The sequence below is a fragment of the Tursiops truncatus genome, chromosome 1 (assembly GCF_011762595.2).
Source record: "Tursiops truncatus isolate mTurTru1 chromosome 1, mTurTru1.mat.Y, whole genome shotgun sequence".
In the NCBI taxonomy this organism is placed as follows: Eukaryota; Metazoa; Chordata; class Mammalia; order Artiodactyla; family Delphinidae; genus Tursiops; species Tursiops truncatus.
The window spans coordinates 58,666,067-58,691,287 of NC_047034.1; the positions used below are offsets into that span (position 1 = coordinate 58,666,067).

Sequence of the window (25,221 nt, forward strand, 5' to 3'; positions counted from 1 at the left end):
GTCCTCCATGAGAATGGAAGGGAACTGTGTGGGAGAAAACAGGGCACAAAGATTCTTTGGCGAAAAATCACAGCTCTGTGGGCTGGAAAATTCTTCCACTTAAGAGTCATATGCTCTGGAATGTGCAAGGGGAAATAGTCTCAGTAGGGTCTTGACTCAGCAAGGCCTGGAATTGATGTTTGGGGCTGTTCCGCAAGGTCCTGGGGCATTTAGATTCACAGCGGTCTGAGCAGAGTTGCACACGCCGGCGTGCATCTGTACAAGCCTTAAATCAGAACCACCCGTTACCCCCCCTCCCCTCTCCCTGGCTCCGAGTCCTGGCCCCCAACCTCCCCCTTCACTGCAGGCTCATTAAGGCCTTTCCCAGTGCAGAGACACTGCATTTTGGGGACTGGTGGAGCGTTTGATATTTTCCACTCTGCGTGTCAAGGGCATTTACAGTCGGCGTCAGAATGTTATGTCGGTCTGAGGAGGCACTTTGAAGTGTTTGTGGTAGAGGCCACATGTGCAGGCAAGATGTGCCTCCTCCCCAGCCCCAAGGTTCCTGCTCAGCTCTTTCCCAGCATCATGTGACAATGAACAACACCGCTTAACCCTTTACTTCTTGGTGTAGCTGGTTATGATCACTATTATTATTATTATATTATTATTATTTGAAAAGGTACTTCACCTCTTCCTACATCTCAGCTTCGGAGATGATGTGGAGGTCTCTCTCCTTGTCTTCTGGTCACCCCTTCTTGGAACCTTTTTGTGGCTGTTTTTGCTACCACTTTGCATGAACTTAGGTGCAGAAATGTATTTCCCAAGAGTACACACAAAGCAAATGCATACCTTTTACTACCGTATAAATGGTAAAAGCAATGGGATTCTTGACACTTTCCCACCAACCCACAGCCAGTTCAGAGATGTTCAGCCATCTACAACAGCGGGGGAGCCCCCAAATGGAGCCACTGTTTTTTCACTTTACTGAATGATAATTCATAGGTAGTGCTTCAAAATCACTAGCTTATTCCATGAAAGTCTAAGGATCTGAAAGCCTGAAAAAAAATATGAGACTTTGAGAGGAAATGTTATCAGTTGACCTAAGTGTCTTACTTAGCTCTGTGGTTTGGCTCATGCAATGGAGCAGGCCTGAGATTGATGTCCTCCAAAGCTCCTTTCAACTCTGAGGTTCAGCAATGCTCAGCTCTCAGCGAACCTGGAGTGGTCTTGGATTTGGCAGGATGGGCTGCGTGGAGAAAAAGGGCTCCTCTTGGAGACAATAGGCATCAGTCTCTCTTGGGATCAGTTTATATTCATAAAGCACTTGGCAATCCAGTGAGAACAAAAGAACTTTTAATGAACATAAGCCATTTTCAGACACCCAAAGATTGAGACATTTTGGCCAAGATGTCTTGGGCTCTACTCCAACACTGAGAAGGCTCTCTGGAGATACTGATTACAGATGAAATTATAACCAACAATAATTGCTGTGCTTCTTTATTTTAATTTAGGGATCTGATGAACGGAAGAGATATGTCTTGATATTAGACTATCAAATACTAATAACTGTTACAATGTGTCAGGCAGTGTGTAAGGCTATAATGTGCTAGGGAAAGCATTATCTTATTTAAAGCTCATCATAACCCTACTGTTGCTAATTACTCACATCAGAATTACTATTATTCACATTGGAAACCCAGACAAGTTAATAATGTGCCCAAGGTCACATTAGAAAATGGAGGATGTGGGACGGGGACCCAGAACTTCCTAACTCCAATTAATATCTGTGTTATTAACCTCTATAACACAATTGTGCCTATACAAGGTCAGAGTCAGTGACCTTTTCATTTCCTAGGACAACTCCTAGGATGCAGCCTGCCCTTGGCTCACATTTTCCTAGCTCTGAGTCAGAAGTGTTTTATAAATACCTACTGAATGAAGGAATGAGCGAATGGCACTTAACAAGCCTGGGAAAGGCACTGAACCCTAAGGCAACATCTCTCAATTTCTGTAATGAAAGCCTGCCCTGGGACATCTCCAACACAAACAGGACACTTTCCCAAAGCAGCCAGAGATTCAAGTCCTTTGGAGCCAGGAATCCATGTCCCCTGTCCAGAAATCCCTCCCAGATTGCATGAAACTCATGGGCTCCCTACACTTCTTTCTTCCTATGCCATGGGCCCTAAGCGTTACTGGCCTGCCAACAGTTAGGCACAAAGAAAGCAGATTGAAGAGATCACCAACTTACATAGTTTGTTAGAATAACTTTGCTATTTGTATTTGCTCTGTGTAGGGTCAAGGTCTTTCCTAATAAATAGGGCATTTGCACTCCTGTTAAGAATCTTACTGAAGTGAGAAAAAATGAAGTGGCTAAAAGGAAAGATTTAATAATATTTTGTTGCAAAGATGTTTTACCTTGTAAGCTGTTCCAAGGAGGGCTGCTAGCGTGGGATTAGGGGAGGAGTACGCCATGGTTTTTTTTACATTGGTTGGAATGAGAAACCTTTCCGGTCACTGTGTCCTAGAAATAAAATGTTTGATGTGGAATAGTATCCAAGACATGTGACCCCTAAAAACCCTACTTGGCCCAATGCTTGAACCATGTTTTCAATCAAGAAATGTTACCTTGAATCCCCTCTGTGCCTTTGACAGTGGAGACCCCAATCCGGTCATTCCCTTGTAAGGCTTATGTGGCTCTCTCTCCTTAACAGAGTTAATTTACTTTGTCTCCAAGATCCCAGAAAGAAAGAGGTATGTTTCTCTGTTGCTGAATGGATTAATCCAATATTTTTATTTGTTTTAGAGTTCAGTTGGCAGTTGATTCTCATAGGAGACGTGATTGGCAGCTAATTCAATTTTAAATTAGGCATTTGTCATGATTCAGCCTACTAATAAACCTAAAAAAAAAGACCTTAAAGGTCAAAACTACAAAACCAACAGGACTAAGATCTGCTTGTTTTTTAAATTAATAAAGGCAGTTGGTTGTCCTTTGCCTGCTAGTCTTTATTACTACCAAGCATTTAACTTTGCCTTTATTCTTTCATTGTCCTTTATGTTCTTTACACTTTTTTTTGTTTTTTTGCGGTACACGGGCCTCTCACTGTTGTGGCCTCTCCCATTGTGGAGCACAGGCTCCGGACGCGCAGGCTCAGCGGCCATGGCTCACGGGCCTAGCCACTCCACAGCATATAGGATTTTCCCGGACCGGGACACGAACCCGTGTCCCTTGCATTGGCAGGCGGACTCTCAACCACCATGCCACCAGGGAAGCCCTACACTTTTTGATTAATGTCTTCTTTTTCTTCTTCTTGCTTCATATTTTCCATTGCTTGCTGACTCATATCTTTCATTCTTTACATTCCCTGACGTTTTCTCACTCGAGAGTGTATGCTTCAGAGTTTTTTTTTTTTTTGTGGTATGTGGGCCTCTCACCATTGTGGCCTCTCCCGTTGCGGAGCACAGGCTCTGGACGCGCAGGCTCAGTGGCCATGGCTCACGGGCCTAGCTGCTCCGCAGCATATGGGATCTTCCCAGACCGGGGCACGAACCCGTGTCCCCTGCATCAGCAGGCGGACTCTGTGCCACCAGGGAAGCCCTATGCTTCAGATTTGAAGTAGGTTGGGAAACCAGTGGGAAATACTGCTCTCTGTGAAGGAGATTGTTCATGGTGAAACTGAGCAGGAACCTGTGGGGCTCCTCAGCACAGAAGACTTTTCATGCCCTGTGTTTCTTGTAGGGAATAGATTCCAGCCTCCATGACCTTCCATGAGTTCCAAAGGGCAGATTCAAACAGTTGCTAAGCAGGGAAGGGAGGGGATGCAGAGACAAGGGAGGAGCAGCCAAGAAACAATAGTGCAGCCTTGGGGCAGGTCCTGGTTCTGCAGGGATACACACAACAATATCTTTGAGCTCTTTACAGAACTAAAACCACCAACAAATGGAAGATGTTAGCATTATTCCTTCCACAGAAGACCACCTGAGGCCAGACTAAAGGAACCAGAGAAGCTCATCAAGATTAGGAGACCACCTGAGGCCAGATTAAAGGAGTGCAGGCCCTGCACACACCCTAATCTTATCAGCAACCCCACCCTTGAACCATTGCTATAAAACGCCTCACCAAATCCTCTGGGGTTGGGATACCAGGTTTTGAGGGCACAGAGCCTATCCATGTCCCCCTTTGCCTGGTAAAGCAATAAAGCTATTCTTTTCTACTTCACCCAAAGCTCTGTCTCTGAGATTTGATTCAGCACCAGTGCACAGAGGCCAAGTTTTCAGCATCAATGGCAAATCTCTGTCTGCAGCATGGTTCACTTTCAAGTCAGAAAACTCCCCTGGAGCTTTCACCTGAACACCTACCTTTCCTTTGCTATTTGTTTCCCTGCTTGTCTTCATTGTTCTTCTCTTTTTTCCTCTTTTTCTGCCTTTTAAATTTCCTCTGCTTCTTTTTCAGAGGGAATAAAAATAGCTATTATTCACTGAGTACTGAATATATGCTAAATATTATATTGAGCCCTTTAAGTTATGTCATTTAATCATAACTGGAATCCTAAAAGGTAAGTGACCCTCTTACCACTGTACAGGTCAAGGATCAAGTGCCTTGCCCAAACCAGTGAGTCAATAGAATCAGGATTCTGAAACAGGAGGGAAGGGGGCAGGGCACAACCTTTAAAAGAATGACATAGCCCAAGGACACAACATAAACTGATTAGAAATAAATAGGTCCAAGATGATGGATGAGTCGACTTCCGCTAAACTTTGAGCCTCAGTACACACACATTGTAACACATCAGCAAGCTAAATGACACATCCACAGGCACCATGACAGTTCCAAGGCTGACCACAAAGGTCAGAAAGTGGACAGTGGCCCAACTCCTGGAAATCCCCACCCCTTCCCCAAAACAGGTGGAATACTCCTCCCACTCTTTGGCTTATGAAATGACCTACCCCTATGAAAACTGACAACCCCATACGCTGGTGCCACTCTCGCCTTCTGAGATGGCCCACACTCTGTCTGTGGAGTGTGTTTCTCTCTAAATAAACCCACTTCTGGGAGATTGGTCTAAGGTGGCAGAGTAGAAGGACGTGCACTCACTCCCTCTTGTGAGAGCATCAGAATCACAACTAACTGCTGAACAATCATCGACAGGAAGACAATGGAACACACCTAAAAAGATACCCCACATCCAAAGACAACCGAGAAGCTGCAATGAAATGGGAGTGCAATCACAATAAAATCAAATCCCATAACCGCTGGGTGGGTGACTCACAAACTGGAGAACAATTATACCACAGAAGCCCACCCACTGGAGTGAAGATTCTGAGCCCCACGTCAGGCTTCCCAACCTGGGGGTCTGGCAATGGGAGGAGGAATTCCCAGAAAACCAGACTTTGAAGGCTAGCAGGATTTGATTGCAGGACTTTGACAGAACTGGGAGAAACAGAGACTCCACTCTTGGAGGGCACACACAAAGTAGTGTGCACATCGGGACCCAGGGGAAGGAGCAGTGACCCCACAGGAGACTGAACCAGACCTACCTGCTAGTGTTGAACAGTATCCTGTGTGTGTGGGGGGAGGGCAGCTGTGGCTCACTGCGGAAAAAGGACACTGGCAGCAGAAGTTCTGGGAAGTGCTCCTTGGCATGAGCCCTCCTGGAGTCCGCCATTAGCCCCACCAAGGAACATGTAGCCTCAAGTTCTGGGTCACCTAAGGGCAAACAACCAACAGGGAGGTAACTCAACCCCACCCATCAACAGACAAGTGGATTAAAGTTTTACTGGGCTCTGCTCACCAGAGCAACACCCAGCTCTACCCACCACCAGTCCCTCCCATCAGGAAGCTTGCACAAGCCTCTTAGATAGCCTCATCCACCAGAGGGCAGACAGCAGAAGCAAGAAAAACTACAATCCTGCAGCCTGTAGAACTAAAACCACATTCACAGAAAGACAGGCAAAATGAAAAGGCAGAGGACTATGTACCAGGTGAAGGAACAAGATAAAACCAGAAAAACAACTAAATGAAGTGGAGATAGGCAACCTTCCAGAAGAAGAATTCAGAATAATGATAGTGAAGGTTATCCAGGACCTCGGAAAAAGAATGGAGGCAAAGATTAAGAAGATGCAAGACATATTTAACAAAGACCTAGAAGAATTAAAGAACAAACACCTAGAAGATTTAAAAAACAAACAGAGGTGAACAATACAATAACTGAAAAGAAAATTACACCGGAAGGAATCAATAGCAGAATAAATGAGGCAGAAGAATGGATAAGTGACCTGGAAGAAAAATAGTGGAATTCACAGCCTTAGAACAGAATAAAGAAAAAAGAATGAAAAGAAATGATGACAGCCTAAGAGACCTCTGGGACAACATTAAACACACCAACATTCGCACTATAGGAATGCCAGAAGGAGAAGAGAGAGAGAGAAAAGGACCCGAGAAAATATTTGAAGAGATTATAGTCAAAAACTTCCCTAACATGGGAAAGGAAACAGTCACCCAAGTCCAGGAAGCGCAGAGAGTCCCAGGCAAGATAAACGCAAGGAGAAACATGCCGAGACACATAGTAATCAAACTGACAAAAATTAAAGACAAAGAAAAATTATTAAAAACAACAAGGAAAAAATGACAAATAACATACAAGGGAACTCCCATAAGGTTAACAGCTGATTTCTCAGCAGAAAATCTACTAGCCAGAAGGGAGTGACACGATATATTTAAAATGATGAAAGGGAAGAACCTACAACCAAGATTACTCTACCCAGCAAGGATCTCATTCAGATTCGACAGAGAAATCAAAAGTTTTACAGACAAATGCTAAGAGAATTCACCACCACAAAACCAGCTCTACAACAAATGGTAAAGTAACTTCTCTAAGTGGGAAACACAAGAGAAGAAAAGGACCTGCAAAAACCAACCCAAAACAATTGAGAAAATGCTAATAGGAATATACATATCCATAATTGTCTTAAATGTGAATGGATTAAATGGTCCAACCAAAAGACACAGTCTTGCTGAATGGATACAAAAACATGACCCATATATATGTTACCTACAGGAGACCCACTTCAGACCTAGGGACATATACAGACTGAAAGAGAAGGGATGGAAAAAGAAATTCCATGCAAATGGAAATCAAAAGAAACCTGGAGTAGCAATACTCATACCAGACAAATTAGACTTTAAAATAAAGACTATTACAAGAGACAAAGAAGGACACTACATAAGGGATCAATCCAAGAAGAAGATATAACAATTGTAAATATATATGCACTCAACATAGGAGCACCTCAATACATAAAGCAATTGCTAACAGCTATAAAAGAGGAAATCGACAGTAACACAATAACAGTGGGGAACTTTAACACCTCACTTACACCAATGGACAGATCATTCAGACAGAAAAGTAATAAGGAAAAACAAGCTTTAAATGACACAATAGACCAAATAGATTGAATTATATTTATAGGACATTCCATTCGCAAACAGAAGATTACACTTTCTTCTCAAGTGCACACGGAACATTCTCAGGATAGATCCCATCTTGGGTCACAAATCAAGCCTCGGTAAATTTAAGAAAATTGAAATCAATTAGAAATTGATTAGAAATCAATTACAGGGGAAAAAATGTAAAAAACACAAACACATCAAAGCTAAAGAGTATGTAACTAAAAAACCAAGAGATCACTGAAGAAATCAAAAAGGAAATGAAAAAATACCTAGAGACAAATGACAATGAAAACATGATGATCCAAAACCTATGGGATGCAGCAAAAGCAGTTCTAAGAGGGAAGTTTATAGCAATACAATCCTACTTCAAGAAACAAGAAAAATCTCAAATAAACAATCTAACCTTACACCTAAAGGAGCTAGAGAAAGGAGAACAAATAAAACCCAAAATTAGTAGAAGGAAAGAAATCATAAACATCAGGGCAGAAATAAATGAAATAGAAATAAAGAAAACAATAGCAAAGATCAATAAAACTAAATGTTTGTTCTTTGAGAAGATAAACAAAATTGATAAACCTTTAGCCAGATTCATCAAGAAAAAAAGGGAGAGGACTCAAATCAATAAAATTAGAAATGAAAAAGGAGAAGTTACAACAGACACTGCAGAAATACAAAGAATCATAAGAGACTACTACAAGCAACTCAATGCCAATAAAATGGACAAGCGGGAAGAAATCAACAAATTCTTAGAAAGGCATAACTTTCTAAGACTGAACCAGGAAGAAGTAGAAATTATGAACAGACCAATCACAAGTAATGAAATTGAAACTGTGATTAAAAATCTTCCAATAAACAAAAGTGCAGGACCAGATGGCTTCACAGTTGAATTCTGTCAAACATTTAGAGAAGAGCTAACACCCATCCTTCTCAAACTCTTCCAAAAAATCACAGAGGAAGGAACACTCCCAAACTCATTCTATGAGGCCACCATCACCCTGATACCAAAACCAGACAATGATACGACAAAAAAAGAAAATTACAGACCAATATCACTGATGAATATAGATGCAAAAATCCTCAACAAAATACTAGCAAACAGAATCCAACAGCACATTAAAAGGATCATACACCATGATCAAGTGGGATTTATCCTAGGGATGCAAGGATTCTTCAATATATGCAAATCAATCAATGTGATACACCATATTAATAAATCGAAGAATAAAATCATATGATCATCGCAATAGATGCCGAAAAAGCTACTGAAAAAATTCAACACCCATTTATGATAAAACCTCTCCAGAAGGTGGGCATAGAGGGAACCTACCTCAACATAATAAAGGCTATATTCAACAAACCCACAGCAAACATTGTTCTCAATGGTGGAAAACTGAAACCATTTGCTCTAAGATCAGGAACAAAACAAGGATGCCCACTCTTGCCTCTATTATTCAACATAGTTTTGGAAGTCCTAGCCACAGCAATCAGAGAAGAAAAAGAAATAAAAGGAATCCAAATCAGAAAAGAAGAAGTAAAACTGTCACTACTTCCAGATGACATGATACTATACATAGATAATCCTAAAGATGCTACCAGAAAACTTCTAGAGCTAATCAATGAATTTGGTAAGTTGCAGGATAAAAAATTAATGCACATAAGTCTCTTGCATTCCTATACACTAACAATGAAAGACCAGAAAGCGAAATTAAGGAAACAATCCTATTCACCATTGCAACAAAAAGAATAAAATACCTAGGAATAGACCTACCTAAGGAGACAAAAGCCCTGTACTCAGAAAACTATAAGACACTGATGAAAGAAATCAAAGATGACACAAACAGATGGAGAGATATACCATGTTCTTGGATTGGAAGAATCAACATTGTGAAAATGACTATACCACCCAAAGCAATCTACAGATTCAATGCAATCCCTATCAAACTACCAATGGCATTTTTCACAGAACTAGAACAAAAAATTTCACAATCTGTATGGAAACACAAAAGACCCCAAATAGCCAAAACAATCTTGAGAAAGAAAAATGGAGCTGGAGGAATCAGACTCCCTGACGTCAGATTATACTACAAAGCTACAGTAATCAAGATAACATGGTGCTGGCACAAAAACAGAAATATAGATCAATGGAACAGGATAGAAAGCCCAGAGATAAACCCACACACCTATGGTTAACTAATCTATGACTACGGAGTCAAGGATATACAATGGAGAAAAGACAGTCTCTTCAATAAGTGGTGCTGAGAAAACTGTACAACTACATGGAAAAGAATACAGTTAGAACACTCCCTAACACCATAAACAAAAATAAACTCAAAATGGATTAAAGACCTAAATATAAGACCAGATACTATAAAACTCTTAGAGGAAAACATAAGAACACCGTTTGACGTAAATCACAGCGATCTCTTTTTTGACCTACCTCTTAGAGAAATAGAAATTAAACAAAAATAAACAAATGGAACCTAATGAAACTTGAAAGCTTTTGTACAGCAAAGGAAACTGTAAACAAGATGAAAAGACAACCCTCAGAATGGGAGAAAATATTTGCAAATGACTTAATGGACAAAGGATTCGTCTTCAAAATATATAAACTGCTCATGCGGCTCAGTATTAAAGAAGAAAAAACACCAATCAAAAAATGGGCAGAAGACCTAATGGACATTTCTCCAAAGAAGACATACAGATGGCCAAGAGGTACATGTAAAGCTTCTCAACATCACTAATTATTAGAGAAATGCAAATCAAAACTGTAATGAGGTATCACCTCACATCAGTTAGAATGGGCATCATCAGAAAATCCACAAACAATAAATGCTGGAGAGGGTGTGGAGAAAAGGGAACCCTCCTGCACTGTTGCTGGGAGTATAAATTGGTACAGTCACTCTGGAAAACAGTATGGAGTTTCCTTAAAAAACTAAAAATAGAATTACCATATGACCCAGCAATCCCACTACTGGGCATATACCTAGAGAAAACCATAATTCAAAAGGACACATGCACCCCAGTGTTCATTGCAGCACTATTTACAATAGCCAGGTCATGGAAGCAACCTAAATGCTCATCAACAGATGAATGGATAAAGAAGATGTGGTATACATATAGAATGGAATATTACTCAGCCATAAAAAGGAACGAAATTGGGTCATTTGTAGAGACGTGGATGGACCTAGAGACTGTCATACAGAGGGAAGTAAGTCAGAAAGAGAAAAACAAATATCGTGTACTAATGCATATATGTGGAATCTAGAAAAATGGTACAGATGAACTGGTTTGCAAGGCAGAAATAGAGACACAGATATAGAGAACTAATGTGTGGACACCAAGGGGGAAAAGCGGGGTGGGGTGGTGGGGGGATGAACTGGGAGATTGGGAATGACATATATACACTAACATGTATAAAATGGATAACTAATAAAAAACCTGCTGCATAAAAAAATAGAATAAAATAAATCCACCTCTTACCTATCACTTTGTCTCTTACTGTATTCCTTCTGTGACAGGACATCAAGAACCTGAGCTTCATTAAGTCCTGAGACCAGGTGTGTGATCTCAGTTAAAAGACCATGGGTTCAAGTCCTAATCTGGGTTTTGGCTTGGTTTGAGTCTCAGCCCATGGGTTCAAGTCCCAATCTGAGTTACACAGTTTCAATTCCACTCTTTTCTGCCCTAGTCCGTGCTGTCTTTACAGATCATTCAGTTCTCCATTCTCCCGATGATCTCATGTCTGAAGGTCTGAGCTCCCTGGGTGTCCTGAGTTTTCAGTTTAAGGTCTGAATATCTGAGGCTTGAGACCTTGACACTGGGCTCAGGCTTCTTCAGAGTATGGTTCTGGCAAGGGTGGGTCAAGGTGAATGGGAGAGTAAGGTAAGAAGGAATCCTTTAGTTCTCTTTTATCAATGCTATTTTATTAAGATAATTTTTACTTCTTCTAAATGCAGTTTGTTTTTATCACAGCGTTTTTTATTTTATCTTAGGGTATAACTCACTAAAAATGAGACAAAAAATTAGTCCACATGCAAAACTTAAGCATTGTGATTATCATTGAAAACCATTTTATTCCCACAAATTCAAATGAGACAGTGAATAAGAACCAACTAGCATTTTGTGCCTTAAATAGACTTTAAAAAATCATTTCAAGCTTAAAGCATTACAAAACATTGAAGAATATGGCAAAGGTTAAATCTTAGGTCTAGAAAATAGTTCAGGAATCTCTTTTGTTTTCCCCTTGAGGGTTTCAGGGAAGGACAAAAACATCTAAACAAAGAATTATCTACTCAACCTCCTTTTACAAAGGTTGTGTTGATAATAGCTTTACTCATACAGATTTGGTGAAGATTTTGCCTATTATAAGGTGATATTTTGCAAAAGCTAAATGGTAACTTTAGTTTCCTTCCTAGCTTGAAGCAACTTATGTTCTATGATTTCAATGTTGATAAGGAGAACTTAAATAGGAAAATGAAATTTAAGTTTTCTAAATGGACCTCAAATATTTAACATTTGTTTTTCTTTTATTATTTTGCTATCTCAAAGAACACACAGCTAACATCGTACTTCATAAGAAAGACTGAATACTTTCCCCCTTTGATCAGGAACAGGAAGAGGATATCTGTTCTCAATATTTCTATTCAACATTAAAATAGAAGTTCTAGCCAAGGCAATCAGGCAAGAAAAAGAAATAAAAGGCATCCAGATTGAAAAGAAAGAACTAGAACTATCTGTATTTGCAGATGACACCAAAAAACTTTGAGCCAATAAATCAGTTCAACAATGTGGCAGCATAAAGATTAGTATGTGGACTTCCCTGGTGGTGCAGTGGTTGAGAGTCCGCCTGCTGATGCAGGGGACGCGGGTTTGTGCCCTGGTCCAGGAGGATCCCACATGCCGTGGAGCGGCTGGGCCCGTGAGCCATGGCCGCTGGGCCTGCGTGTCCGGAACCTGTGCTCCGCAGCAGGAGAGGCCACAGCAGTGAGAGTCCCGTGTACCACAAAAAAAAAAAGATTAGTATGTGAAAATTTTATTTCTACACACTGGCAATGAACAATCTGAAAATAAAATTAATAAAAGAATGCCATTTATAATAGCAGTAATCACAACTGTTGCTAAGGATGTGGAGATATTAGAACACTCATAACTTGCTGGTAAGAATGTAAAGTGGTGCAACCACTTTAGAAAATAATTCCTCAAAATGTTAAATAAAGAATTACCATTTGACCCAGCAATTTCATTAGGTATACACCAAAGAGAAATAAAACTTATGTACACACAAAAACTCATATATGAATGTTTATAGTAATATGATTTATAATAGCTGAAGAATGGAAGGAACATAAATATCCATCACTGATGAATGGATAAACAAATGTGGTATATCCATACAATGGAATATTATTCAGCATTAAAAATGAATGAAGCACTGATACTGCTACAACATTGATGAAACTTGAAAACATTATGCTAGGTGAAAGAAACCAATGAGCAAAGACCCCATATTGTTTGGATACATTTATGAGAAATGTTCAGAATAGGCAAATATTCTTTGCTTCATTTACAGACAAGGAAACTAAGATTCTGTAAAGTTAGGGCCCCTGTCCAAGGTCACACAGCTTGTAAGAGACAGAGTTGGGCTTATCTCAGATGATCCAGTTTCAACGGCACCACGCTTCTCAGCTGCACTGGTAGCTTTCCTGGGGGAAGAACACCACTCTTCCCCCAAAGATAACCATTATTTTACACTTGACATTTATCATTCCTGTATGTTTAAGATACATGTAAGTCACAGGCATTTCTATCTGTAAACTATATGTCCCTGCATGTTTAACAAGATATCCTAGTGTTTTCCCATGTATAACATTTTGCATGAACATATCATTCTATGTAAATGTAAAACTCTTATTGTGACTTGAATTTTTAAATTTAATACTATAGGTGAGTTTCATAGCTCACATTTCCCTAATACAGAACAATTAGGTTGTTTTCACTGTTGATCTCACAGAGTTATAACAATCATCCTTGAGCATGTCTCCTTGCACACGTGTGAGATCTTCTCTAGAATAGACTTCAAGAAGTAGACTTGCTGAGTATTGACATGTTTAACTTAATTGTTGCAATTGCTCCACAAAGTGGTTGTAGCAAATTAGAGTCCTACAGCTATGTGCTGGAGTTCCCATTTCCCCACATCTTCACCATCATTTAGTGTTATTAGACATTAAGTTTTGCCATTATGATGGACATTAAATATTATCTACTTATGTGTAATTGAAACTTTTTATAATAAAAACAAACCAAAAGCATCAAAATTTCTTGGGCTATTTAGTTCTGGACATATTTATCTTTTATAAAAGTCAAGCAGATGTAGTTAATCCACTTGATTTCCCACTGTTTCCAACGCTTTGAATTTGCCAATATGAAGATATTTCCTAGAATATCAAATAGTCGCTGAATCTCACTCTATTTTGAGACCTCAAGGCAGGCTGAATTTTAAGACCTTCCACACAGAAGTTATGTAATCTTGGACAAGCAACTAAAAATAGAAACAAACTCATATTTATCCCAAAAGTTTGTTGAAAGAGATAAATGAAATAAGTAGTACACTTAGTCCAATGCCTGGTCAAAGTAAGCACTGAGTAAAAGTAAGTGATAATACTAATCATTTGCTTTGGCATCTTGCTTTGGCATCTTTTCTAAGGCTAGGCCCAAACTCTAAACCATTATGTATGTAACTCTGGCATATTTCTTAGTGTTTAAATTAATTGATATAAGGGCTAAACACTGAGAATAGCACTTGGGACTGTGTGAGCATGTCAGCTTCTTTCCTCTCTTCATTAATATGTATCTTGGTACAAATCTAGGTCTGTTACCAGATTGGTCTGTATCTTCAGTTAGGTACAGAGAAGGGAGTCAGTAAATAAATTCAATCTACTCAAAACTAATCACTATGAGTTATTTGATAATAAATAAGGCCTTTCATGGAGAAATTACGCTGATCCTCCAGAAAACGGTCACCACATTTTCTTGGCCATGCTACATATAGCACACTTGGGAATTGTTCATGTGAAAACCTTGGCTAGTAGCTTTGTCCAGTGGCCTGGAATTGATTCTCATACTGGAAGGATTATAAACCAGTATTGTACATGCCAGGCTACTCAGCATACCTCAGCAAATACACCTACTCTTCCAGAAGGCAAGACAAAAATTCTCGGCCAATAATCCATATTGATTTTTATATTTTATCTCATGGATAATATTGAGTTCAGTAGATTTCACCTAAAAATACTTTGTAAAGTTCCCACTTTTATCTCACATGTTCTGGTGTAACCAGAATATCTCTCTGCCAATTTTTGGCAGTAGTAGTAAACTCTAGAACCTTTGTGAAGGAAACAATGAAAACTTGGATGGGTGTCGTGTCCAAACTTAGATCTTATCATCCTTGAAAAAATAATAAGGCTAAAGGAATGCTGTGTACAGTATGCAACTCGGATCCAGTGATAAATATTTTGGAATCCTTTCTGCATAGAGTCTGAAAAAAAATCTATTACCTAAATGTTTTAAGTATTTTTCTGCTTTCTGGAAAGTAGAGGTTGGACATCGAGTTTGAGGCAGCACATCCCTTTGACCTAGGATAACTTTCCCAAAAGAGATTTACTTAAGCAAACAAAGAACAAATATCTTTCCTGGAATGGAGATGCTTGAGTCAGTGGGACTCTAAGGAGTTAAACTGCTTTCCACAATAATGAATAAGGTTGGAACTAGTGGAGACAACAATCCATTTCTGGAAATCATTTTCTTTAAAGGAGTATTTCTTTTCTAGGTACATATTAGATTACATTGCTTAGTCTTAGACTCATGAATGTGTGTTTAGTTTGTTGAATTGTCCTTCTCACTTTGCTGGCCATAGGTGATCAAGCCTAAAGCAAATTAATAAAAAAAAAATCAACTTATACTTTTTTTAACCAGTAGGTTGTCTTGCTTTTTGGAGGAAGACAGCATCAGCAGCTACTCCAACTATGTCAACTAATGCAGAATAAGATTTAATGTATATCACCCTGTATTATAATTTTTACACCATTTATTCTACCCTTCTATTTCTTAACACTTCCCTTGACCCTCCCTCTTTTTAGTTAAGATAACATGAGTCTTTATAACCCCAAAAGTGATGGAAACTTACCACATAAAGTCTAAAAGAGGTGTCCCTAAACACTGGCCAGTCCTTTTCCACGTTGTGATTCAAGGATCCAGGATCCTTTTGCCTTCAGGCTATGCCATCTTCATCATGTAGCTTCCAAGTTACCATGTTTATCTGCATCACACTTTGCAAGGGAAAAATCATGCAGGTTGAAGCACAGGAAATTTTTATGGCCGGACATTGAGGTAGTATATATCACTTCCACCCAGATTCCACTGGTTAAAAGCCAATCATAAGACACAGATTTGATGGGAGGCTAAAAGATGTGCTCTAGTTGCGTGCCTAGGAACAAAAGTAAATGAGTTTGGCTAACAGCTGGCCAGTGTCAAGTCACGCTATCTTTGTTTCTTCATCAATCAAGTTTTTGTTTGTTTGTTTTTTGCAGTACGCGGGCCTCTCACTGTTGTGGCCTCTCCCATTGCGGAGCACAGGCTCCGGACGTGCAGGCTCAGCCGCCATGGCTCACGGGCCCAGCCGCTCCGTGGCATGTGGGATCCTCCCGGACCGGGGCACGAACCCGTGTCCCCTGCATCGGCAGGCGGATTCTCAACCACTGTGCCACCAGGGAAGCCCCATCAATCAATTTTTTAAATTGGAAGTTTACAGTTGTCCTTGGGAGGTTACAGTTCTCCTCATTTCTAGTTTATTGCAAGCTGAGGCAGGTGGGGGATTTTCATATTCTTGAAGTCAAAGGAATTAATTTGCATGCAGCAGTTTCTTATAGCTACATGTGTGTTCTAGTCTTCATAGTCACCCACTGTAGATCAGAAGCCAAGACCAGACAACAAAAAGAGAAGTAGAAGCATGATTCTCACCACACGTTAGTGGAGGAGTAAAGAAGGAAGCCAGTTTGGGATTGCTAAAGCCCAACCTGGATTTGGCTGTTAATCTCTAATTCTTAGGGCATGATAAATAGATTCAAAAATAGGGCCAGCTGAATTATTACAGACAAACCTCAAGTATCTCCATATAGACTTAGAGGATCATTTTAAATACTTATAAATTCATCAGTAATTTATTCTGGATTTCTGTATATATCTACTCATAGATAATTTTTTTCCTGTAAAAGACAGTTTTCATAATGATATTGAGTTGGATCCATATGGCTTCCTGTCAATATAACTGAGTTTACTAGAGCTGGGTCATATACATTTTACAGCACAGATAGGCTAGTGTGGCATCACAGTGTTGAAGATTCAGAAGCCCATTCTAAATGAGGGCTCATCCATTGCAGAGCCTGGAGGTGCGTCCCATTAGTGCTATCTGACATTGGCTTTTCAAGTACACCTTCTGGTGACTCTCAGGAACCACAAAATGAAAGATGCACTATGTCCTCACTTTCCTGCAAAGGAGGGACCTGGACTTTTTATACATATTAATATTAAGTGACGGAGAGAGGCAAATTTGATTATTTGGGCAATGACTTAATGTTTGTCTTCTTAAATTGAACAAAGCACTTTGGCAAGCTCTGTGGAGAGGCGGGGGAGAAATAGCAATGAATAAATAGCCTAGGTAACTTTAGTGGTGTTGTGAGAGGAGATAAGAAATAAACACATCCATTGACCAAAGAGCACAAAAGTTCAGTTACACAGAATGAGTAAATTCTGGAGATCTAATGTACAGCATGGTGAATATAGAAAATATTATATCGTATACTTGAAATTTGCTAAGAGTTGATCTTAACTGTTCTCACCATAAATAAATCATAACTATGTGAAGTGATGCATATATTAACTTGATTATGGTGTTCATTTTACAATGTATACATGTATCAAAACATCACATTGTATACTTTAAATATACATAATTTTTATTTGCCTCAAAAAGCTGGAGAAAAGAAATATATAAATTTAACTAAAATATATGGCATAAGAGTGGTACTGAAGAAGAAATATTAACAAGGTACACTGGCAGTACATTTGAATGGATTAATTCTGATTAGACAGTATCTAAGAGGGCTCATAGGGGAAATGATATTTGAGTTGGGGCTTGAAGGTAGATTGGATTACAGATGGTGGAGATGATGCAAGAAAATTTATGTGAGCAAAGGTGCAGAAATAAGCAAGTTCTTATGTTTAGGGACTTCATGTAAGCAATTCAGTTATTACTCAATAAATATTTATTGAGTGCCTACTGTGTATCAGATACTATTATAGGTACTTCAGAGACATCAATGAACAAAGCAGATTAAAACAAAACAAAACAAAAACGCTGAGATGGATCCTTTATAGGTGGGAGGAGCATAGAGAATACATGAAAAAGTAAGAAAATAAAAGTAACAGTGTTGAGGCCAGTATATTGAGGGCCTTGAATCCTTTGCTAACAAGCCAAACAGTCTAAGTTTAGAGTATTGATTGGGAAGTCCTCGCATGTATGTGAGAACCAAAGCCCTGGGGTAATAAGAGAGACAGACAGAAGATTCAAGGAGAGAATTTTGAGGAACGTTGATATTAAATGAGGAGGATAAGGGAAAACCTGGTAGAATGTATGAAAAAGAAACTGTTAGAACTGAAGGTCCCTGAACGAAGGGACAGTGCCTATCTTTTCACCACTGAATCTCATGTCTAGAACAGTGCTCTCAACATAGTGGGTGCACAATAGTCTTCTTTTTTTTAAAATAAATTTATTTATTTATTTAGTTTTGGCTGTGCTGGGTCTTCGTTGCTGTGCGCAGGCTTTCTCTAGTTGCGGTGAGCGGGGGCTACTCTTCGTTGCAGTGCAGAGGCTTCTCATTGCGGTGTCTTCTCTTGTTGCGGAGCACAGGCTCTAGGCATGCAGGCTTCAGTAGTTGTGGCACGTGGGCTCTAGAGCACAGGCTCAGTAGTTGTGGCGCAGGGGCTTCGTTGCTCCGTAGCATGTGGGATCGTCCCAGACCAGGGCTCGAACCCATGTCCCCTGCATTGGCAGGCAGATTCTTAGCCACTGTGCCACCAGGGAAGCCCCACAATAGTCTTTTAAATGAATGTATTATTGAAAGAAACCAGGAGACAGCATTACAGATCTCAGAGCATGGAAAAACTTTAAGTGAGCAGAAAAATCTTCCTAAATATTATGTCAGATAATAACTATACTGCTTATTCTGTTCGTGCCTCACATCCCTCACATCATTTATCCACCCTTCTTTGTCCTGCTCTCTAACCCTTAGAAAACTGACCTCTACAAATTGCATTATCTGGGCTTTCTTGCCTTCTGCTGAGTTTGGGTTAAACAATGGAAGACACCAGCAGGACATCAAAGGGTAAAAGAAGAGCAAAGTAAGAAATTTCTTCTCTGCTCCCTCCGTGCTGGCCATTGGTTTTGGCAGAGGCTGGTTTTGCTCTACTAAGGCCACAGCTCATATTAGATGTTACAGCTCTTGTTTGTTTCTGATAATACTCCTCTCCTCATTTACCGCTCCAGGTCTTACTTTCCTGCTCTGGCTAGCTCCTGGAGACCTCACCACCTATGATTAGCTCCCTTCACCTCCCCAAGGGGTTATTTGAGTTCACTAAAATTTACTTCATTAAAATTAAACCCTTTCAATGTGCTGTTTCCTACTGTGACCATGACTGACGGAGTAATTAAAAACTTAAAAGAGATCATTCATGATACATTAGGGATACTGTAAATAGATGATTACGGTGGGGAATCTGAACCCAGGTAGGATAAGTCAATCAGTAAGTGGGAAAGATGAAGCTGTGAGTGGAGGCTTTTTTAAGTAATATGAAGGTGAATGGACGGAAGAATAGCAGATGTGAAGAAGAAAAGGTAGGGCTTCCCTGGTGGCGCAGTGGTTGGGAGTCCACCTGCCGATGCAGGGGACGCGGCTTCGTGCCCCGGTCCGGGGGGATCCCACGTGCCGCGGAGCGCCTGGGCCCATGAGCCATGGCCGCTGGGCCTGCGCATCCGGAGCCTGTGCTCCACAGCGGGAGAAGCCGCAACAGTGAGAGGCCCGTGCACCGCAAAAAAAAAAAAAAAAAAAAAGAAGAAAAGGCAAGGGAAACTGTGTTGCTGTTTTTTTTTAAGGGTGGGAAAGAATTCATATATAAACATGTTCAATGGAATGAGCCAGTAGAAAAAGAGAAAACAAATTTAAGTCTCAGAGATGATAATTAATTAAACACTAATCCAGAGAAAGCAGACCCAATGACACTGATTAAAACCTATGAAAGAAGTAGGGACTTATTCTGGGACAGGAAAGAAAAATGTGAATTTGGCGAAAGACAGAGATGAAATGGGTCGTAGAAAAGATGAAAGCTAAGGCTATATCTGAGGGTCCTTCTTTTATGCGCAACACATCATGTAGTAAAATTTGCTAAGATGGCTTTCAAAGACTGTCCGAGATTTGAGAAAAATGGAAAAGGGGAATAAGTTGACATGTTGTGGAGTTTAATTTTATTCTATATGATGGTATTGGGTAAGAGATGATGACAATTCTGCTTTTCTATTCTTAGTCTTGCAACAATGAGTAGGACAGATTAGAGAAGAGGAAAACTTCCATTTTAGTGGAGATTGCAATAGCTCAGGGCAAGAGTTAATGAGAGTCTGACCTGGGCAGTGAAAAGTAAGGCTGAATGAGGATGCTGCAGAGTTGATTCCTGCATTTATTGACTATTCTGTGCTTGACGCTACAGAAGACACAACAGAGATTTCACAAAGAGTAGAAAACATACTTCCTAACTTCAAGGAGCACACAAACTAGCCAGAAAAGCATAGATATACAACAAAGACTATTGAACCAAGAGTCAGACCCAGATTCTAATTCCTGCCCACCACTAACTAAGTGTCATATCCTGGGTAATTTATTTCCCCACTTGCACCTCAGCTTCCTTGTTTGAGCAAGGGAGTTAAAAACTGATGACCTCCTTGGTTTCTAAAAACTATTCTTGAATAAAAAGAACCAGGGTTCCTTGGAGAAATACCTGATGCTAGAGCTTGGGCAGGTAAAATACAAGATGAGCCTGGAGCACCTTGTGGTACCAAAAAGGAAGAAAGTGCCCAACAAAAAAATAGATGGGGACATGTCAAAGGAAGCCAACCAAAGGGCGCTTCTAATAGCCAAAGCTGGAACAATTTGGTCAACAAAATAAACAACACAATATAGAGTTATAACCCAAAATGTAAAATAAATGTACATGAGTACATGTTGATATAAATGAATAATTGCATTTTAAAAATGGGGAAGAAGAGTCAAATCTTTCTTATAGAAGAATTCTGAATAATATATGTACACCCCACTCCAAGAGGTGAATCTTGACTCTTCCTTCTACCCAGATATACCTTGAGAATGGCCTAGGCTTTCTGACTCACTTCCAAAGAATAGAATAGGGAAAAGAAAAATAGTAACTTTACCCTGGAAAAATCTGGCAAACACAACATTAACCAAGTGATAAATGTTAATATCTCAATAATGGCATGCAGTTATCATGTACTCTCAATATAATGTGATAAGAAGGGCATTTCATCTCTCTTATCTTCTTCCCCCAAACCCATGACTCCAGTCTACTTATGAGAAAGACATCAGGCAAACTCAGATTGGAGGACATTCTACAGGATCCCTTGCTAATACCCGTAAGGCCTGTCAAGGTCATTTTTTAAAAAAGAAAATACTGAGAAACGGTCACAAATCAAAGGAGATGGGAGACATGACAACTAAATGCAATGTGCTTTCCTGGATTGAATCCTGGAATCAAAAGAGGACCTTAATGGAAAAATGGATGAAATTCAAATAAAGTCTGGAGTTTAGTTAATTAAAAGAAAAAAATTGATGGTCTGTAACGTCTCTTCCAGCTGGTAGCTATAAGAATAGCATTTATTATCTAATTGCTTCATAACTGTGCTCATATTGCTTACAATGTGCCAAGAACACACGAGGTAAGGGAACCATTAAAGCAGGATGGAAGGCTTTAATCAGCTTTTTTTTCTCTTCTAACTTCCTGTAGTTGTGTTTCAGTGATGTAGTGTGTGGTTAGGGCAAAGCAATTTTTGAGGCAATAAAGCAGTGTTTTGGTGAAAGTCTCTTGTCTGTTACTTTCCCAAACAAGCACTCACCCTCTGCCCTAGTAAGAACAGCTTCGAGTGAACCACCAGATTTCCATCCACTTGCAACCCTGAACGTTTGAGTCTCCTAAGCTGCGCCATCACAAGGCAGCGCGCTAGGAAACTGTCGCTATGGTGACAGTTGCGGCGGCAGGGCTACCTTTGGCTCATTTGATTTTCCTGGACAGTTTCTTTGCCTAAAAAAAGTTTATGGAGCCCCGATGTGAAATCATGCTGGCTCTGATTCATGACATTTTCCTGAGATTTTATAATGTTTCTTTTTTCTAAATAAGCAATTTCAGGTCAGGTAAAAATGTGAGTAAATCATGCCTGGCTCTTGTTCCAGATGTATCAATTTCTGTTCATTCCCATTTTTTCCCTTTCATGGTTTTGGAGCAATAAAAATAACCAATGCCTCTACTCTGAAACCTTTCTGAGTATGCAATATATAAACAGTATACTGTGCAGGGAGCAATATTTCCCTACCTTGGCCATTACCGACTGTAGCGTTTTCTCTGGCACTTATCTGAAACCGAGCAAAGACATGGAATTACGATTTTGGCACACTCGAGACCCTGGGAGGATCAAAGAGGCTGATGTGACAGTTCATGAAAGGAGGAGGAAGCAAACCGTCCCCCACTGCCAACACTAACACAGCACTGTGCTTGAGAGTCTGGGAGAGCCGAGTTGCCAAGTGTCTGCCTGCATTTTCTTTGAGGGCGCCAGGCCCGGAGCAGGTCAGGAAAATTATGGCTTTTATCAAGCAGACAGTGTGGCTCTCTTTGAGGATGGCCAAAGTCTCAGTCACTGCTGGTAACTGTAACACATGTGGTCTTTTCAAGAGAGGACATGAATATTTTCATTAACTGGGAAAGAAGGTGCCCACATGAGACTTCATTTGTCTGGAATATTAGGGAAAGCCTGAAAAAGGTGAGATGTTTGTAAAGAAATTAAGAGTGAGGGCTTTGGAGACAGATTGCCTGGGTTTTAATCCTGGCCTTCCAAATACCATTCTGTATAAGTTGAGCAGATTCCCTAACCTCTCTGCCTCACTTCCCCTAATCAGTAAAAGGAAAATGAAAATAGTATCCAAGTCACAGGACTGTCTTGGCAATTAATACATGTGAAATACTTATAACATTGTCTGGCACATGGCAAATCCTCAATGAATGTCAGCTGCTATCATTATTTTTATTTTAATCATCGTTATTCAGAAAGGAAAGTCATCAGTTTTGTGATGTCCTATGAGCTGTTTTTCAGTCTGTTTATCCTTCAAGTATTTGCCAAGGGTTTAAAATGTACTGAGCACTGTGCTAAGTACTGTAGATAATTCAGGAACAAACAAGTCCAGCTCTTTGCTATCAAGAATTTATATTCTGGTGGAAGAGATAAGAAAAGCATGCACAAAGGGCTATTCTATATGATAGAGTGTTTTTCCCTTTGGTGTGGCACTGATTATGATGTATTTTGGGATTTCAGAAAAAGAAGTGACTAGCCACTGGCCTAGTAAGTGGAATGGGGCACTCTTTATGGAGGATGTAGCATTTGGCCAGAACTTGAATTACAAGTACAATTTTTTATTTTAATGGTGGATATCAGCATGGGTGTGGGTATCAGACAGGTGAGGGGCAGGGTGGGGAGGACTCAAGGCAGATGAAATGACAGAGAGAAGATGCTGAGGAGGTACTTGAGAGACAGGAGAGAGAGGTCCAAATGCAAGGCTTACGCCAGGGGTTCTTGGTGGAGAGGAGTCCACAAAGGTAGAAATGACAGTTAATGGAGGATCTTGAATAGACTTGGCCAAAGGAGCTTGCATTTTTATTTCATTAAGAAGTTGGGTCTCTTTAGGAATAAACTGGTAGTGTTATGAATTTTGGATTAGAGGTGTGCTCTAGGAACTGACCCTGAAAGAATGTCTTGCCATATCACTAACCCTTTCCCACACAACACAGAAAGATATATCCATCATTTATCACTGTTTCCGCACGTAAGTTTTTGTAATTAAAAATTTAACAAAATAGCTTAAAACTTTAGTTCCTCAAAGATTATGTGTTATGAATTTTACAATTGCAGAGTACTTTTACCAAAGGTTTCATAGAACATGTTATAATTAATCTCAATAATTTTCATGACAAATGGGATTTGCCAACTGGATTTCACTCTTAAGAAGGGTTTCTTTTTCATAGCTCCATGTGCTTTATTACTATAGTGCTGGCACTTGGATCCATATAACGACATATAAAATATTTCTTACACAACAGAATTGGTCAAAAGACCAAGTTATTTCAATTATGCAAATACATGAGAAGAAACCTCAACAAAAATAGGTTTTTCAAATATTCCTTGAAGTTAAATTCAAAACTTCACTCCAAATGTAAGTCATAAATTCTACAAATAGAACATTTTGAAGAGGCCCAAATGCATTGTATTATCTTTGGGATACTAAACAACTTGAATTTGGGGTCCATTCTTTTCTGTTTTAAAAGCTGTTTTGAAAAGGCCTTACCATGTTTCCACTCTCCCTCTTTCCCTTTCTTTTTTTCCATCAAAACTCCTCTCTGCTAGATACTATATCAGATGCTTCCATATTAGTTTCCATCAGTCCAGATGTTTTTATTTGTTTGTTTTCCTATTAAGGCTCCACTGTCAATGATGATGGAAAAACCCTAAATCAAGCACCATACCAGTTGTTTCATGAAGTTCTCTTACAAAAGCTTACTCTTTGATTAGAGAAGTACTATTGCAAAGCTTTTCAGGAAATTCTCCAGGCACTCTTTGAGGACCACATAATATGCCTTTTCATCCCACAAAGCCCCTCCAAGGAGAAGCTCTGGGTAACTCTGACATTTGAGGTCAATTAGGATTCTTAAGAACTGGATTCTGGCTGTGATTCCTGTACAACCTGAAGGTAAGCCAGTAAATCAACCTATCTGACCTTTTGTTTCTTAAACTAATATTTTATTAATAATACTTTCTACATGCTGCAAAATAATTAAGGCATATAATGGGCAAAGCATTTTGAGCTCCTTCAAACTAAAAATAACAGAAATGGCAATAAAGCCAAGATGAAAGAAAATTGTGCTGACTGAATTCAGTTCTTCCTCCACAGACATCTTCTACAACCTTAAAGGCGCTAAGAATGAATAATATTTTTAAATGGACAACTGAATGACTGGTATGTAGACCATTAAACAAGAGTGATACAATTCTGTACACCCAATGAGTTAATTAAAAAGAGCTTTTCTTGATGACTCTGGCTAGTCGTTTATCAATTTTCTTTATCTTTTCAAAGAACCAGCTTTTAGTTTTATTGATCTTTGCTATTGTTTTCTTCATTTCTTTTTCATTTATTTCTGATCTGATATTTATGATTTCTTTACTTCTGCTAACTTTGGGGGTTTTTTGTTCTTCTTTCTCTAATTGCTTTTGGTGTAAGGTTAGGTTGTTAATTTGCAATTTTTCTTATTTCTTGAGGTAGGATTGTATTTCTGTAAACTTCCCTCTTAGAACTGCCTTTGCTACATCCCATAGGTTTTGGGTCATCATGTTTTCTTGTCATTTGTTTCTAGGTATT

At 39.5% G+C, this 25,221-nt stretch overlaps 1 long non-coding RNA gene across 1 annotated transcript; it reads right to left on the reverse strand.

Moving 5' to 3' along the window:
* Positions 1–346: 346 nt before the first annotated feature.
* LOC141278630 (uncharacterized) lies at positions 347–17,033 on the reverse strand. The gene is made up of 3 exons (XR_012331659.1): positions 10,910–17,033; positions 5,518–5,686; positions 347–3,860 (listed from the first exon to the last, which is right to left on the reverse strand). It is a non-coding gene; the product is annotated as an uncharacterized lncRNA (long non-coding RNA).
* Between the last annotated feature and the right edge of the window lie 8,188 nt (positions 17,034–25,221).